At 37.2% G+C, this 14,374-nt stretch overlaps 1 protein-coding gene across 5 annotated transcripts in view; it reads right to left on the bottom strand.

The window, feature by feature from the left end:
* Window positions 1-12,154, bottom strand: part of LOC108037356 (probable chitinase 10) — a 67,288-nt gene extending 55,134 nt beyond the window's left edge. For 2 of the 5 annotated variants that reach the window (XM_044460765.1, XM_044460769.1), the window contains exon 1: window positions 8,958-9,140. The gene's annotated coding sequence lies outside the window, so the exon portion shown is untranslated. Of the gene's footprint in view, window positions 1-8,957; window positions 9,165-10,887; window positions 11,105-11,162; window positions 11,225-11,286; window positions 11,509-11,571 lie in introns of those variants that run through there. The other 3 variants (XM_044460766.1, XM_044460767.1, XM_044460768.1) reach the window with 3 other exon arrangements.
* Between the last annotated feature and the right edge of the window lie 2,220 nt (window positions 12,155-14,374).

Raw genomic sequence — 14,374 nt, 5'->3', positions numbered from 1 at the left:
AAAGCTAGAAGATTGGCATTTTGCATGCAGATTCTAGGAGTTCCTACGCAGCGCAAGTTTGTTTCAAAAAGGTGCCACGCCCCCTTTAACGCCCACAATCGCTTATATACGATTTTAAAAATTTAAATATTTCGGAAAAGTAAAAATGCAGTTTTATTGTGTTTATCAATACGTATCGAAATGTAGAAGAAATTTTTCAAATCGGACCATTCGTTAAAAAGTTATGCGTGATCAAAGTTTATATCTCCATCTCCCTCGCACTCCCTTTACCTGAGTAACGGGTATCTGATAGTCGGGGCACCCGACTATAGCGTTCTCTCTTGTTTTTATCAGTAATTCATAGCTTTTTCAACTTATTTTTATCAGTATTTCATCGCTTTTTCACCGCCTTTTCAACGCATTTTCGTCAGTAAATAAACACATCATTTAATCAATATTTCCATTTATTTAATTATAATATTTTTTTACATTTCATGGTTATTATCAATTATTATAATTTTAAGTATTAATCTTAATTCAATTTACATTTTCAGTTGTCTCGGAGGTGTTGAGAATGTTTGAGGTCTCGATGCTCTTGGGCACCTTTTTTTGACTTCGTGCTTTATGTGCTGGCTCTTCCTGACCTAGTATATCTAACATAGAAAATATAGAATATATAAAAACTTACTGCGTTTCTTGCTTTGCCGACCAACAGTTTTATTAAAAGCTTCACACAATTAAATAAATAACACTCACCTAAATTTCTGATAAATTTAGTTATAACATTTCACAAAAATTTCAGCTTCGATCTGTTCTCTCGGTTCTCTCAAATGCAAGTGCATGTAAAAACGGTTAAAACAACTTCGGTTGAGAACAGGGCTCCATTAATCCTATTATTTTTTTATTAGCCTAATTTGTCTTTACATGTTTCGCTTCGCGTCAAAGCAGGGTATAAAAAGCATGTCCGACTATTCAAAATTATTACATTATTTAAATTTACCTAATAAATAAATCCATTTCTTTCAAAACGATCATAACGTATGTTATTTTAAAACGTATATCCACAAAATAATATAATTAATAAGTATCAACTTAAATATTTATTAGAAAAACAAAAATTATATTTTTTTAATATCAAAAGTGTGCAGCGGACGTTGTGATTTTTATAGGTTGTCCTCCACCACCGAGCTCATCTTATGGGGATAGAGACGGAGTAAGAGAGGGAAATCGAAATTTTTCTGCGTTTCCTACGACATGATATAATAGCATATTGTTTTTGTATCATGTCCTACGATCGGCGACTGAGAGTTTCAGCTTTGCCGTCGTCGCAGTTTGCTGCTAATGAAAGGACGATGAATTTTTGTAGTGATGAATTTCGGAACTGCAGGCAGTGGTTATAAGGGCACTAATACATCTAATCATCTAATCTAATTAATATCAGCATATTATAAGAAGAAAAATAGCCTCAAAGTTTAACATGCTTGCTGTGCCAATAATTAAGTTTGTCACTGTAGATATGTAGATAAATCTTGTTTTCTGCTTTAAAAAACAAAGAGGCACAGTTAAAGAAAAACAGAATGTAATATGTATATAAATTGAATAGACATCAGTTCGCTCAAATAATCACGTTTTTGGTGTCCTCTTATACATATGTATGTATGTACATACATATATGTACATGCACATTAAACGATTGGAAATGTGATGAACATACAAATTAGTTTTTTCGTTGCGGTTGGCTCGACTCATCTCAGATGTACATATACATATGTATGTATGTATGTACGTTCTTTAGTGACAAATTGGGAAAAATAGTTTTAAGCATTTGTCAAAAGTGGCCCCGACAATTTTTTCATGTTCTATTAATGTTTTAGACCCTTTATGTGCGATCATGTCCACTGTCCATTAAACATTTTCGTTTACACTTTGAGATCTTATGGTTTAATTAAACAAAAAAGAATTTTATATCAGTGTTACAAAATTTTTTTCTCTATCAGTTATATTTTTTTCTAAACAAACTGTCAATTATTTTTATAGTGTGAGAGTTGTTAATTTTCAAAAGGAAGCTCGGGCAGATGAGTATATAAATAAATAAATTCTAAGGGGTTAATGGTATTGTATTAATATTTACATAGACCAATTGGATTTAGTTAGTTAATTATAGTCACCCAAAATCATTTGTTTATTGTCGTTTAGCTTTCTTATTTTCCATAAAAATATTTTGTTTCGCCAATTTTTTATTTCTTTTTGCAAATACTTAAATCCGTATAGAATTGGGTTAAGAACTAACGGTATGAACCGGTTTCGGCGTTGGTATGAAATTATTTTTTTTTTTTATTCCAGACAGCTTGCGACGTAGCAACGCCGGTGGTATTTTATTTAAAACAAGAGAGAACGCTATAGTCGGGTGCCCCGACTATCAGATACCCGTTACTCAGGTAAAGGGAGTGCGAGGGAGATGGAGATAGAAACTTTGATCACGCATAATTTTTTAACGAATGGTCCGATTTGAAAAATTTCTTCTACATTTCGATAGGTATTGATAAACACAATAAAACTGCATTTTTACTTTTCCGAAATATTTAAATTTTTAAAATCGTATATTAGCGATTGTGGGCGTTAAAGGGGGCGTGGCACCTTTTTGAAACAAACTTGCGCTGCGTAGGAACTCCTAGAATCTGCATGCAAAATGCCAATCCTCTAGCTTTTATAGTTTCCGAGATCTCAGCGTTCATACGGACGGACAGACGGACAGACAGACAGACAGACAGACAGACAGACAGACAGACAGACAGACAGACAGACAGACAGACAGACAGACGTACAGACGGACAGACGGACATGGCTATATCGACTCGGCTAGTGATCCTGATCAAGAATATATATACTTTATAGGGTCGGAAACGCTTCCTTCTAGCTGTTACATACTTTTGCACGAATACAATATACCCTTTTACTCTACGAGTAACGGGTATAAATATGTAACCTATACCCCCTTAATATTCCCTAAAACGAAAAGAAACGAGAACGCTATAGTCGAGTGCCTCGACTATTAGATACCCGTTACTCAGCTAAACAACTTAATATATGTAAATATGCCTTCTTGTATGTTTTTCGCCGCTCTAATTAGCTCCCGATTTTTATGTTAAAATCGGTACCCAGGGAACACCACGTGGAGGCCGTTGATTTGCAACGGGGTCTTTCAAACCAAAACAAGAGAGAACGCTATAGTCGGGTGCCCCGACTATCAGATACCCGTTACTCAAGTAAAGGGAGTGCGAGGGAGATGGAGATAGAAACTTTGATCACGCATAACTTTTTAACGAATGGTCCGATTTGAAAAATTTCTTCTACATTTCGATAGGTATTGATAAACACAATAAAACTGCATTTTTACTTTTCCGAAAAATTTAAATTTTTAAAATCGTATATTAGCGATTGTGGGCGTTAAAGGGGGCGTGGCACCTTTTTGAAACAAACTTGCGCTGCGTAGGAACTCCTAGAATCTGCATGCAAAATGCCAATCTTCTAGCTTTTATAGTTTCCGAGATCTCAGCGTTCATACGGACGGACAGACGGACAGACGGACAGACAGACAGACGGACAGACGGACATGGCTATATCGACTCGGCTAGTGACCCTGATCAAGAATATATATACTTTATAGTTACTCTACGAGTAACGGGTATAACAAGAGAGAACGCTATAGTCGGGTCCCCGACTATCAGATACCCGTTACTCAGGTAAAGGGAGTGCGAGGGAGATGGAGATAGAAACTTTGATCACGCATAACTTTTTTAACGAATGGTCCGATTTCAAAACTTTCTTCTACATTTCGATAGGTATTGATAAACACAATAAAACTGCATTTTTACTTTTACGAAATATTTAAATTTTTAAAATCGTATATTAGCGATTGTGGGCGTTAAAGGGGGCGTGGCACCTTTTTGAAACAAACTTGCGCTGCGTAGGAACTCCTAGAATCTGCATGCAAAATGCCAATCTTCTAGCTTTTATAGTTTCCGAGATCTATTTGTTTCGTCAATACCTATCGATTGGCCTAATAAAAGTTGGCCACGCCCACTCTAACGCCCAAAAACTCATTAAACGCTTAAGCCTGGCTAGCGCCTACATTTCCGCCTTTCATGGCCCGTGGTACCAATGTCTTGGGGTAGATTGCGCAATACACTAGCGGCATCTAACGGATGACTTTGGAACAGCTGGCCAAGGTGCTCAACAGAGTCTACGTTTATTCTCGATAAGGATTTCTATTAAAGGAAATTGCGATGGTTTTCATTTGTCAATACCGAACTATATCCCAAGAACTATGCAAATCAAATCAAGTTTGCCAAATTGGAGGTCTGAGTCAAACAATGGCGTATGTGTGTATGCTGGTGCAGGACAAAAGCAGCCTGTGCTAAAGCAGCGCTGGTGCTGATGCTCGTGCTGTAAAGCTGCCAGCTCTAAGAGATCGCCTAATTCAAATTGATAAATTGAACTTTTTGTCCTTTTTCCTGTGGTCACTCTAATTCACATTATGTTAATGCAAAATCTAAAGTTGTTTAGCTAGGTATCTAATAGTCGAGGCACTCGACTATAGCGTTCTCTCTTGTTAAATTTAAATTGCAGTCCTATAATTTAGGTAATTTCCTAAAACAAATTTTTTTATTAAGGAAATACTTTTTTTAAGACTATATTCCTACATTTTTAGTAAAGTGTGAAAAAAATGTTTATAAAATTATAATCATTACAAAATTCTTAAAATTCAAGCAGTCCTTGGTTTGGCCTTTAACGATTTATATGAGCGCAATGCGAAGTCGGCTAACTCTTGAGCAAAGGCCTGGGCTCGATTCTTAGCAGAGTATATACATACATATATGAATTTAAAATAGTTTTTTAAATGTAATAAATGATTTAAGCAATACATGTCTTATTCAACTAATCTTATTAATCTTAATTATAGACTTGAGATCGTAGGTTCCTCAAAATTTATGAAAATAGCTCCCAAACGAGGCCCATCGAAATGGGTCAAATAACGTCTGAATTATTTGAAATTAGCAGTACCGACCCTGCAGTTCCGTTCATCACCTTTTAATCGATGAATCATCACCAAAAATGTCTGATTGTTAACTGATGAAATTTCATCAAAACAGTGATGAATTTAACATTGCCATGTCATAGGAGTTAATCTGTGAAAAATTCATCACATTTTAATCAGTAATTCACCACTTTTTAATCAGTTATTCATCACTTTTTAATCAGTAATTCATCACATTTTCATCAGTAATTCATAACATTTCATGAGTAGTTCATCGGTTTTTCGCCGCTTTTTTATCGGTTTTGCACCGCTTTTTCATCGCTTTTTAATCTAATTATACCCGTTACTCGTAGAGTAAAAGGGTATATTGTATTCGTGCAAAAGTATGTAACAGCCAGAAGGAAGCGTTTCCGACCCTATAAAGTATATGTATTCTTGATCAGGGTCACTAGCCGAGTCGATATAGCCATGTCCGTCTGTCCGTCTGTCTGTCCGTATGAACGCTGAGATCTCGGAAACTATAAAAGCTAGAAGATTGGCATTTTGCATGCAGATTCTAGGAGTTCCTACGCAGCGCAAGTTTGTTTCAAAAAGGTGCCACGCCCCCTTTAACGCCCACAATCGCTTATATACGATTTTAAAAATTTAAATATTTCGGAAAAGTAAAAATGCAGTTTTATTGTGTTTATCAATACGTATCGAAATGTAGAAGAAATTTTTCAAATCGGACCATTCGTTAAAAAGTTATGCGTGATCAAAGTTTATATCTCCATCTCCCTCGCACTCCCTTTACCTGAGTAACGGGTATCTGATAGTCGGGGCACCCGACTATAGCGTTCTCTCTTGTTTTTATCAGTAATTCATAGCTTTTTCAACTTATTTTTATCAGTATTTCATCGCTTTTTCACCGCCTTTTCAACGCATTTTCGTCAGTAAATAAACACATCATTTAATCAATATTTCCATTTATTTAATTATAATATTTTTTTACATTTCATGGTTATTATCAATTATTATAATTTTAAGTATTAATCTTAATTCAATTTACATTTTCAGTTGTCTCGGAGGTGTTGAGAATGTTTGAGGTCTCGATGCTCTTGGGCACCTTTTTTTGACTTCGTGCTTTATGTGCTGGCTCTTCCTGACCTAGTATATCTAACATAGAAAATATAGAATATATAAAAACTTACTGCGTTTCTTGCTTTGCCGACCAACAGTTTTATTAAAAGCTTCACACAATTAAATAAATAACACTCACCTAAATTTCTGATAAATTTAGTTATAACATTTCACAAAAATTTCAGCTTCGATCTGTTCTCTCGGTTCTCTCAAATGCAAGTGCATGTAAAAACGGTTAAAACAACTTCGGTTGAGAACAGGGCTCCATTAATCCTATTATTTTTTTATTAGCCTAATTTGTCTTTACATGTTTCGCTTCGCGTCAAAGCAGGGTATAAAAAGCATGTCCGACTATTCAAAATTATTACATTATTTAAATTTACCTAATAAATAAATCCATTTCTTTCAAAACGATCATAACGTATGTTATTTTAAAACGTATATCCACAAAATAATATAATTAATAAGTATCAACTTAAATATTTATTAGAAAAACAAAAATTATATTTTTTTAATATCAAAAGTGTGCAGCGGACGTTGTGATTTTTATAGGTTGTCCTCCACCACCGAGCTCATCTTATGGGGATAGAGACGGAGTAAGAGAGGGAAATCGAAATTTTTCTGCGTTTCCTACGACATGATATAATAGCATATTGTTTTTGTATCATGTCCTACGATCGGCGACTGAGAGTTTCAGCTTTGCCGTCGTCGCAGTTTGCTGCTAATGAAAGGACGATGAATTTTTGTAGTGATGAATTTCGGAACTGCAGGCAGTGGTTATAAGGGCACTAATACATCTAATCATCTAATCTAATTAATATCAGCATATTATAAGAAGAAAAATAGCCTCAAAGTTTAACATGCTTGCTGTGCCAATAATTAAGTTTGTCACTGTAGATATGTAGATAAATCTTGTTTTCTGCTTTAAAAAACAAAGAGGCACAGTTAAAGAAAAACAGAATGTAATATGTATATAAATTGAATAGACATCAGTTCGCTCAAATAATCACGTTTTTGGTGTCCTCTTATACATATGTATGTATGTACATACATATATGTACATGCACATTAAACGATTGGAAATGTGATGAACATACAAATTAGTTTTTCGTTGCGGTTGGCTCGACTCATCTCAGATGTACATATACATATGTATGTATGTATGTACGTTCTTTAGTGACAAATTGGGAAAAATAGTTTTAAGCATTTGTCAAAAGTGGCCCCGACAATTTTTTCATGTTCTATTAATGTTTTAGACCCTTTATGTGCGATCATGTCCACTGTCCATTAAACATTTTCGTTTACACTTTGAGATCTTATGGTTTAATTAAACAAAAAAGAATTTTATATCAGTGTTACAAAATTTTTTTCTCTATCAGTTATATTTTTTTCTAAACAAACTGTCAATTATTTTTATAGTGTGAGAGTTGTTAATTTTCAAAAGGAAGCTCGGGCAGATGAGTATATAAATAAATAAATTCTAAGGGGTTAATGGTATTGTATTAATATTTACATAGACCAATTGGATTTAGTTAGTTAATTATAGTCACCCAAAATCATTTGTTTATTGTCGTTTAGCTTTCTTATTTTCCATAAAAATATTTTGTTTCGCCAATTTTTTATTTCTTTTTGCAAATACTTAAATCCGTATAGAATTGGGTTAAGAACTAACGGTATGAACCGGTTTCGGCGTTGGTATGAAATTATTTTTTTTTTTTTATTCCAGACAGCTTGCGACGTAGCAACGCCGGTGGTATTTTATTTAAAACAAGAGAGAACGCTATAGTCGGGTGCCCCGACTATCAGATACCCGTTACTCAGGTAAAGGGAGTGCGAGGGAGATGGAGATAGAAACTTTGATCACGCATAATTTTTTAACGAATGGTCCGATTTGAAAAATTTCTTCTACATTTCGATAGGTATTGATAAACACAATAAAACTGCATTTTTACTTTTCCGAAATATTTAAATTTTTAAAATCGTATATTAGCGATTGTGGGCGTTAAAGGGGGCGTGGCACCTTTTTGAAACAAACTTGCGCTGCGTAGGAACTCCTAGAATCTGCATGCAAAATGCCAATCCTCTAGCTTTTATAGTTTCCGAGATCTCAGCGTTCATACGGACGGACAGACGGACAGACAGACAGACAGACAGACAGACAGACAGACAGACAGACAGACAGACAGACAGACGTACAGACGGACAGACGGACATGGCTATATCGACTCGGCTAGTGATCCTGATCAAGAATATATATACTTTATAGGGTCGGAAACGCTTCCTTCTAGCTGTTACATACTTTTGCACGAATGCAATATACCCTTTTACTCTACGAGTAACGGGTATAAATATGTAACCTAAGGGAGAGTCCAAATATACAAAAAGACGTTGGACAAGTTTTGAGATAATCAACGGGGGGATTGGGACGCACTGGCACAGAATCAAGTCGGGGCTTGGCTGCTTGTGTGAGTTCATTGAACGCCAAGAACTCTGAATGGTTTTCTGATCCTCATTGGTTTAACGATGTGGCACATGAGACTGTTCAAAATTCATCCCGTTTTTTTTCTGGCTTAGAAAAAGTTCAGCCTCCTTGCTTTAGGCGGAGACTTACATTTTGTTAAAGATCTACATATATACTTCACTTCTAAACGGCTTGACTCAGTATATTTCTCATTCGGTACACGTACGCGTACAAAACATCGAACCATCAGGGTTAACATTCCGTCATTGTGCATTCGTTCATTTACTTCATGTCTATGAACTTGCTTTACACTTCTTGAATGAAAGTGTCCATGATTTAATTCACTTTGCTCACACTCACTCAGTTGCTTAGCAGTAAATCCAATAACTTGCTGTCTTACTTCGCGTACACTTCATGCGTGCGGCATCGAATCAAAACTGTTGCCGGCTGAGCTGAGGACGCTCTTATTTATACTGAAATGTGTCGCAAAACATAAATAACGAGAGAACACTGAATCCAAGAGAACTACCTGTTTGAGGTCATCTATAATCATATTGGTCATCCATACTAAAATAAAAAAAAAATTTTGGTGTTTACTAATTTTGAAAATGCAATAAATTCGTTTTTTTTTTTTTTTGTAAAATCGAGTACATTTTTTTCTCTTGTTCCACAACTATTTTAGATATAACAAAAAAGAAAACCATTTACTCTTTAATTTCAAATAAAGTCAAGAGTATTCAAAATTTTACAACGAGAATTTGTTTGTATCTAAGATATGTATAATGAGTTCAACAAAAAAATATTATTCGATGTAATAAATTATTAGAAATGTTGTTGCCACTCGAAAAGATTTAAAACAAATTTTTTGCACACTTTCTTAGCCATACCATCCGTTTAATTTGTAATGAGAAATACTTTTTCTGAAACTCAAGGTGCGTTTCAAAGTAAATATGACTCTAAAAAAAGTGAACAAATGGTTGTTTCGTCGAAATGAATTTATTTAATTCAAAATAGTCTCCTTCTGCATAACGATTTCCTTTCATGGGCAAATGTTAATAGGAGTTGTTAATGGTTAAAATTAGGTGTTTAGTCAAATAATCGGTCACAAGCCTCGATCGGCGCATTACAGAGCCAACTTTAATCTTCGCGAGATGCGGGCCGAACACGTCGAATACGGCGCTCCAAACGCTTCAAAACTCTTCTACCGCATTAACATTTTGGGCGGGTGGAACAAATTCTTTGTGGACAATACCCTGGGAATCATAAAAACAAATCAGCATTGTCTTAACTTTTGACTTCTCCATGCGCGATTTTTTGGGTTTCGGCTCGTCCGGTGACTTCCACTCAGCACTCTGGCGTTTCATTTCGGGATCATCTTGGAAACACCACGTTTCGTCACCAGTCACAATATTGTCAAGGAAGTTTTTGTCCTTTTTGACCTCTGTAATGACGTCCTTCAAATGTTGGATTCTGAGCAATTTTTGCGGAACAAACTGGTGCACACACCATTCGTTTGGTCAAAATGCGATAAATCGATGTTTTGGAGATGTTCAATTCCATTTCCATGAATTTCAATGATGATATCGGCTGATTTTTGATGAATTCACGCACAGTTGGAATTTTATACTTTATAGGGTCGGCAATGTATCCTTCACTGCATACATATACAATATTTATGTTTAGATAATAGTGTTGCAGTTGGAGTCGATAATGGAATGGACTCTATCGATGGGTTAGGATGATAGAGCGATGGTTTTAGTGGTGCCCCCTTCTGCTCATGCCCTTGGCTATCTAGCTATTTAAACTAGCCCGGTTCGCTCTGGGTATAGCTAGGATGGCCTTGGATTCGTCCATTGACCCACTTTTGGGAGAGGGAAAGGGAATATGGCGTGATGGGCATGACATTGCGTAGGTCAGGAATCGGGTTTAGTTGCTGCCGGAGACCAAAGCAATGTAGACGGAGTTCTTTGTATTTTTTTTGTTTTACGTTTCATACAAAAAAAAAGTAAGGGTGCGAAAAGTGCTAGTGTCGGGTGGAAATTAAGTAGATATTTATTTATTTTAGGTCCACCGGGGACCCTAGTACATAGGGCCCCGGCAGTTTTCTTTGATTTTCGTTGGGAGTACTCCGCCACCAGTAGCAGCATCAGCAACAGGCGGCTGCGGTAGCAGCAGCAGCAGCAGTAGCAACATCAACATCAACAGCCACAGGCACCGTAACAGCCATCACCACCAACCAACACCGCCGCAGGCAGTTAGGTTATTTAACCACAATAAAATTCAACTTTACCTCGGTGAGTCCGTTCCGGCCCATATAACCCGAGCAGCACAACGTCGCGACCACGACGCGACTCCCCTACCACCCGGCATCTCGGACGTCACGGTCTGCAGTGGCCGAGGCACGGCGTAATACCGGTTTCCGGACCGCCACGTCCCTTTATAAGGGTCTCGAGTTGTCCTTCGGCGACCCGCCACTGGCTTACTGCCGGTGCCTAGCCCAGAAGCGGCTAAAAATCATGAATGTTATTTAAATGTACCCATTACTTAATTTACATATATACTTACCGTTGTTGACCTGTGAATTTATTCGGACTTAGACCCGAAAACCTTAGTTGTCCTCGTGTTGCCTGTAAAAAAGGGTCGCGATTGTTAGTTTTCGGCGGGATAGATTACAGCGCTTATTACTTACCGTTTGGCCTGTCCCTTCTTTTCCCCAGGAGCTCCTCAGGATTAGGTGACCCGACACACTAACCGTGTGTGTGCTTTTGTGCGCCTCGTTCACTGCTAGTTCCACCAATAAGTGACTGGTGGAACATTAATTCCGCGGCGCCTGTAGCCTTTGCCGAGGGAAGGTAATTTTCCGCTTTGACCGGTTAAATTTGAAGACGGTGGCCAAGTTTGGTCGTAAAGGCTATGAAAGGATAAATTAGTTTATAGGAGAGCCATTTTAACAATGTATAGCATAGGTACTTACTGTGGATATTAAATGTACATATCTGGAAACTGAAATGTGCGAGTGAGTTGTCGTTGTGGGGGAGATGGAGCTGTCCTAGTCGCGAGGAGTGACTTGGACCAACTGGAATATGGGGGATGTCCCTGCAAAAACCTCCGGGGCATCCTTGGTTGGGTGGGTGTGCTTGGCTGGGTCAACTATAGCCACCAAAACATTTTCCCGTCATCTATAATTATTTACGTTGTTTACATTTTGTATGTTTTGTTTGTTAGTGATGAGCGATTAATTTGTGATGTGAGACAGTGTAGTCATCGACGTTTATGTTGCGGGCTGTGGCATTAGGGGGAATCCGCCCGGAGAGAAGACTGAGCTAGCGGCACTGCCAAAGAACAAAATAAGCAGTTTGTAACATGGTGGCGCCCAAATTAATTTAATCGCATCGGGAGTGATGACGGGGAAGTCAAACGGCAAACCGAAAAGCACAGAACGGGAGGCTGGTTAGCAAATATTGCCGACAAATTGCTCCTGGTCACAGTTTTACCAGTAAACCAGTGATGGTTAGCAAATATTGCCGACAAATTGCTCCTGGTCACTGCATAGAGTAAGAAACTATATAGAGGTTTCATTTGCTCTGCCTGTCAATTTTTCGGCGCCGACCCGACGCCCATGTTCGAACGGTGTGGTGAAAATATCAGCTGTTCAAACATGTGCGAGTGACCAGGAATAGGATGCAACCGCCGTAAGAGCTGCGTGCGATTGAAGAGTACAGCAAGTAGGGGTTGAATTCAAGAAATTTGGCGGGCTTTGGTTTTATTTTGAGAGATTTATGATATTTTAGTACTGTTAAAGAACAAAATTTACACTTTAAAGAACCCAAATGACATTTAGCAAGGTTGCCTCATAAATAAAATTCAAAAAATGTGCTTATATATGGCTTAATTTGTAGAAATTGTGGGTTTTTCTGGAAAATGTGGCTCAGGGGTTAGATATAAATCGATGGCAATGCAAACTCCTTATTCTTTCAATGATTTTTCTGGAAAACCTTAGTTTGTTTACTTTCAATGCCTTCACCACACTTCGAACCGCCAAGCAGATTTTGTGTATAATTCAACGGTTCGCTCTGCCTGACGTGGCCTGACGTGACGTCACGAGGCTCGACGTTGCACCCATACAACAACGTGCTCTCAACACAAATCTCATTTCACTCATGTTTTACCGATAACAAAGTTGTGTTTTCTCTAATTTTTAGCCATTGAGTGCAAAATAAATGTAAAATGAGAGAAATCTGAAATGTGGACGTTGAATTCAGGCCCATGTGGAATGTGGACGTTGAATTCAGGCCCATGTGGAATGTTGACGTTGAATTCATGCCCATCCGAAATTTGGACGTTGAATTCATGCCCATCTGAAATGTGGAAACTGAATTGAATAAATGCCGAATCCCTACCTATGGTTTTTTTTTGTTTAAGTAATAAAAACAGATTTCAGTAATTAATAGTCCAAATTTTATGCGATTCGTATTAAATAATTTTCTTTAAATCTAGAACCAATTACCACTGTATACGGCCGACCAAATAAGTTCGGAATCATGTTACTTTTTATTCAATTTCGATAAAAGTAGTCTATTCCATAATTACACTCATACTAAATAAGAAAATTTTTGAATTTTTTGTTTCAAACAATTTTTACGACCTGTAAAATAGTCGCAAGCGGGGTTCCTGTTTCGTGCATTGGCCTACGTCGCCCTGTGTCCCTTTAAGATATAGACTTCCGAACGGCAAGCGCTTTTACCCTAATCAAGATACATATGCGTAAATAAATAAGAATTGGAAAAATTGATGTCAGTAGCTTACACACTGCGCGAAATATTCTGATAATCATCAAATTTGGACCGAATTCACCCTATTGTTTCTATGGGAGCTATAAGATATAGACGTCCGATCGTCCGATTTTCAAACTTGATCTGCGTGCACATGTTTTAGGATGATTGTGAAAGTTTCAGATCGCTAGCTTTTAAACTGAGCTCGCAAACGGTATTGAAACAGACGGACAGACGGACATGGCTATATCGACTCCCCTATTGATCCTGATCAAGAATATATACAAACGGAAACGTCTCCTTCACTGCGTTACAAACTTCTGACCAAAATTATAATACTCTCTGCAAGGGTATAAAAAACTAATTAAAACAATATAAATGTACATATAAATTAATATTTAATTTAATTTAGGTATATGAACGCAATATAAAATATTATAATTTTTCCTGGCCCAATATTAAATAAATTAGTTCCTAAAAACAATATAAATTTACTTCCATAAGGATTTTAATTCCGTCCCACTTGTTGCCTTTCATGTGAAATCAAATTCAAGCCCAACTGAAATGTGGGCCCCGTGTGGACGTTGAATTCAGGCCCATCAAAGGAAAACAATAACAACATATAGCCTAGTATCCACTTCGACGTAAACCGTACGCCAGTCATGAGAGAGAGCGAGAGGCAAACAGCTGGCGTTCACTTTTCGTCGGGCCTTTTTTTCACTTCGGTCTCCTGATCGACGAAAAAAATACCAGAAAATTGCATAGCGTTGCCAGTCTGCGGAAATGAACTTTGGGTCAACCCTAGCGAAAAGATTAAAAAATTTAATCTTTTGGCGTGCGCTTCTCACTGAACTTTATAAGAAATGGAGGGCAAAACTCCAAAAAATTCGCAAAAGTCGATTGCAGAAGCTTACATGAAGCTTATGACAGCAGTTTCGAAGACTCGAGTTTGCCAAGTGTAAAAGCTTTTTTACTCTGTTATCGGTAGGAAAGTATTTCATGCCC

This window comes from Drosophila rhopaloa, unplaced genomic scaffold (genome assembly GCF_018152115.1).
Source record: "Drosophila rhopaloa isolate 14029-0021.01 unplaced genomic scaffold, ASM1815211v1 contig_218, whole genome shotgun sequence".
Taxonomy (NCBI): domain Eukaryota; kingdom Metazoa; phylum Arthropoda; class Insecta; order Diptera; family Drosophilidae; genus Drosophila; species Drosophila rhopaloa.
This window is presented reverse-complemented; position numbering and strand designations above follow the sequence as displayed.